The sequence below is a fragment of the Plectropomus leopardus genome, unplaced genomic scaffold (genome assembly GCF_008729295.1).
Source record: "Plectropomus leopardus isolate mb unplaced genomic scaffold, YSFRI_Pleo_2.0 unplaced_scaffold22220, whole genome shotgun sequence".
Lineage (NCBI taxonomy): Eukaryota > Metazoa > Chordata > Actinopteri > Perciformes > Serranidae > Plectropomus > Plectropomus leopardus.
This window is the reverse complement of record NW_024624072.1, coordinates 65-4,632: the sequence shown is the minus strand read 5'-3', so window position 1 is coordinate 4,632 and position 4,568 is coordinate 65. Positions and strand designations below refer to the sequence as shown.

The 4,568-nt window shown below is 37.9% G+C and overlaps 1 long non-coding RNA gene across 1 annotated transcript; it reads left to right on the top strand.

The window, feature by feature from the left end:
* Positions 1–1,324: 1,324 nt before the first annotated feature.
* On the top strand, positions 1,325–4,058 carry LOC121965901. Its single transcript, XR_006107532.1, has 4 exons — positions 1,325–1,401; positions 2,723–2,759; positions 2,867–2,949; positions 3,532–4,058. It is a non-coding gene; the product is annotated as an uncharacterized LOC121965901 (long non-coding RNA).
* The last annotated feature ends 510 nt before the right edge of the window (positions 4,059–4,568 follow it).

The window sequence follows — 4,568 nt, the reverse complement described above, 5'->3', positions numbered from 1 at the left end:
TATTAAGGTTGTGACACAATTAGAAAAGACTGTTTTGTTCCTTTAAGTAACTGCTTAATAACTGCTTAATTGACATGACTGCCATTTGCTCTCTTCATTCATTCTGCTGCTCGCTCACCCCCTGTCTCCCACTATCTAGTTAAGTCAAGTCAAGTCAATTTTATTGTTGAGCTGAGAAGTAGTTTTGCCTCTGAATCAGCGTCACTTTACTCACTGTCACTTTACTAAAAACAAAGACTACTTACAGTGACTTATAATCACAGGAATTTCATTATTTTACTTAAATCACCCAATGACCACTTACTTGAGTTATACATTAATAACTAATATACATTATTATGACTATTGTTATAAAGTATTCTGAATATTTATAAATACTAAACTATATGCACACTATAACACATTATGGGTATGTCCATAATACATTGTAGACACTGGCATCATAATGAGTGCTTATAACTATGATTATACAGGACTATAGAGGTATTATAATGCCTTATAATGCATTATAGGCATCTGCTTCATAGAAAGTGTTACCAATGTGACTATTGTCTAATAATTGTATTAAACACACGTACAGGGTTCATCTAAAATAAAAGCAGTGTCTGATTCAGGAAATGCTAATTTGATAAACTCTTTTAATTTTAATATAATATGATGTAGTCATAGTAAATCCAGAAGTAGTGGTCAAGGTCATTTCACTCAACAGCAGAGTGAAATAACAACATTTTATGTCCTTCAATAAGAACACTTTATGTATTGTGTTTACAGAGAGCCAATCAAATTATTGTACTGAAATGAAAACAATAAATTGGTTGGCAATTTGGACAAAAAAAGGCCGAGTGAAATCAAAGTGAGATGTTAAATTTGCTTAAAAACTGAAATCATGAAACTGATCAAGAAGCAGACGTTCAGCTTATGCTTTATTTTGTGTAACTACTGCAAGGCCTCAGCAACAAAGTATTCAGTAATGTCAATATGGCATAATTGGCTTTTTTCATTACTTGTCCTAAAATAAATAAACAGCATTCACTGTGTGGTTCCTACACTCAGGTTCCTGCAGGAAAGATTGATTCAAGACATGAAAAGGTGTCGATAAACCTAAGACTCCAGCTGATGGACCCGAGTGTGTGTGAGCAATCACACTCCATTGTTCAGAGGTGGTCGTGTAACACACTGCGCTGTCACACATTGCCCCCTGATAAAAGTAATAACAACAGATTAACATTTATTCCCCACATCTGGATTTGGACTGGAGCCAACACAGAAATCAGATGGATTTGGTAAATTGGAGGTCTTGTTTTATTTCTGCATTGATTACCAGGTTGTGCTGTCAGCTGAAGCAGCGGAGGATCTCTTATCACAGCAGGAGGGGGGAGGAGCAGCAGGTGGAGGCGTCAGGTATGCCTGATAGCAGAGCAGAGTGGAATTGGGGGGGGGGGGGGGTGTCTGAATTTCCAGACACTGCGGCAGGAGGCCAGATAGTCACCTGAACACACACACACACACACACATGCAGTCAAGCAAAAATACGCATGTGCACATTTTATACACGAAGCACAGCTCCACTCCCCACCCCCAAACCCAATTCAATTTTGTTTTTAATTCAATCAGGGGGATAAAATGTAGTGCCACTCGTAATGTAATTCTCCTTGTGCAGCGACAGCACAAAAGTTTCTCTGGCAGACGGGGATGACAGATAAACTCTATTAACTTTTTTATATTATAGAAAGTGCTATGGGAGGTGGGAGTGTCTATCTAAAGGACAGTCAAGCAGTGCTGAGATTTTTACAGCAGGCCTGTGGGCACAGAGCAGCAGTCTGGAAAGTGGGACAGATGATTGAAAACCAAACAACAAAACAAAGGGAGAAGAGTGATGGTCTGGCAGGCCTCGGGTTTCTGCGCAGCCACTGCTGTGTGTATGTGTGTTTGTGTATGAACATGTGTGGTCTGTTTGAAGGTCCACCGTATTTCAGGATATATACCCCCTCAGTCCTCGCTGGTGGCAGTCTTATCGCCCTTTCTCTTTCTGATGTGTGATTGACTCGGGAGGCGTTGCCAGGGAAACCTGTTATCTGGCTGCAGCTTGATGGAGTTCTTGAACTGTAACTGGGATAATTATGCTGTGTCTTGTAGGTTGGCTATCCAGTGGCTAGCACTTGATTGTGACCTTTTACTAGCCTAGCATGGTCACCACAGGCAAAAGCTTTTCAACCCTATGGCCACCAGACAGTTGAATTGTTGTACATTTGGCAATATGCCCAACCAGAAATGACACTTTCAGCCTCTCTATGACTCTTCCTTTTGTACACCAGTCCTGCATTAGTGCTGCATTTGGTTATTTTGTTAAGAAAAAAATGTTGACTTATGGTTAGAATTAAAACTTGTCACGGCATACAAACATGTTCAGCTAAACAAGTCACATTCTGGTGGGTTTTTTTTGTCCTTCAAACATGACCACAATTTCCTAGTGTGTCCTTAAGTGCATCTGCTCAGCCCCTGTGTAGGAGGACACATGGAAAATCACAGTGTTTTGTCAGGGCCATCTTTAATATTCCACCACTAAAGAGTTGATGTTTCTGAGATAAATTCAGCAAAATTTTGTTTTTCAGAGGGGTTTCCAATCCTTGTAAAAGGCAGTGAACGTATATGCTTAACCCACCTGTATTTCCTAATACCCACACTTACTCTAAATTTATATCGTTATCTCTTTTTTGTTTAGGAGCCCTGACAATGTCTGTCTTTCCCTGCACTTGAAGGTAAGTCTTTCTTTTGGTTTTTTTTTTCTATGATCCATTTTGTTAGCAGATATGAGTGGAGGATAGTGTTTGGGCGTAAGTAAGTTGTTTTGCTTACTTGCTGTCAGTAATAGAAGCTCAGTTAAAATGGCCACTGGACTGGGTCCTGACTGCAGGAACATCAGCGGTGTGGTGGACAACCGGGTAGCAGGTAAGGCCAATGTGATGGGTGGGATCAACTTAATTTAAAGATGTAATACCCCCTACACATACACACCCTTCTACACTTCAGTAAAAGTATGTGCTGTCTTTAATTGACATAACTGTCATTATCTGTTAAGTAATGCAGTTTTTTGTGTGTTAAAAACATATTTTGTATTGTACTTGGTCTGTGCAGTTTCTGATATGCAATATTTACAAATATTTTTCTCAGTATTTTATGGCCCAGAGGAAAATAATTTAAAAAAAACTGCTTTTCATATTGTAAATAGAGTGACTTCAATAAATGTCTGTTGAATATGTTCTGTGTTTGGTTATTTAGAAATATAGATTTATTTCATGTAAGCAAACCTTTATTCCCCATGATATGTGGCATATTGGTTTTGTTGCTAACAGCAACGTACTCTGTAAGTGTGTGTATGTGTGTCAGAGGAAAAGAGAATATGGGGTGAAGTTAGAAAGAGAGGAGAAAGTATATGTGTATATGTGTAGTTGTGTTTTTGTCTACTCCATTATTGTGTGTGTGTGTGTGTGTGTGTGTGTGTGTGTGTGTGTGTGTGTGTTGGGGGAGCAGTGCAGCCATGCTGCAGATATCATCCATCTCCCTGTCACCGGCCCAAGGGCTGCTGGGAAATTGGCAGACAGCTCCCAGACTCTGACAACAGAGGCGGCATCCTAATTTTCTAACCAGCGTTTCCCATCTTTCCAAATGTTTCTATTTCTCATTCCTGGTACTCCACATCACATAAAGTTGGCCTTGATCATTAAAATAGTATTCATTAACGTGAGTAACTGTTGGCAACTTGTGTTTCTGCTTGTTGTTTTGATTTAGTAGTTTCAGTAAAGTAAGGAAAGCTATCAAAAATCTTTCCTGACATGGAGATGAAGTCAAGTGTTGCGTCACATTTTCAAGTTGAATAAACATAAATAATACTTCTCTGTTTTAAATGAACACTCATTGGAGTCTAACAGAATATATCATAATAGAGAAATGGTAGATATAAATTAGTAGGTATGGTATGTATATAAACATTTTCAGTAGAAATAGTAATTTAATTGTTTTTTACGACATCTATTGCAGGTCTGTCCATCCTGGAAGAGGGATCCCTTCTCAGTCGCTCTTCCTGAGGTTTCTTGTATTTTTTTCCCTGTTATAGGGTTTTTTGGGGGAGTTTTTCCCTAGTTGATGTGAGGGTCTAAAGACAGAGAGATGTTGTATGCAGTAAAGCCCTCTGAGGCAAATGTGATTTGTAATAAAGGGCTTTATAAATAAAATTGACTTGACTTGACTTGAAATATCCCATGTTAAACAGTATATTTAATGTTAACTTACATTTACTTTTTCACGTAATATAGATATACATTGAGAAACTATTAACATAAACTGATTTTAAATTATTTATGTAAGTGGATATTTTTGATGAGTATTGTTTTTTCTATCAATTTCAATTTGCTAATTGATCTTAGTGTTATTTAAATATGACATCCCATGACATTCAGTCAGAAATTGAACTGATACCTTACTTCACTGACACAGTTTCAGTATAAAATTTAATTTTAATCCCATTGCCAAATTTTGCAAAACAAACATTTGTTCCTTGTCAGCAATGT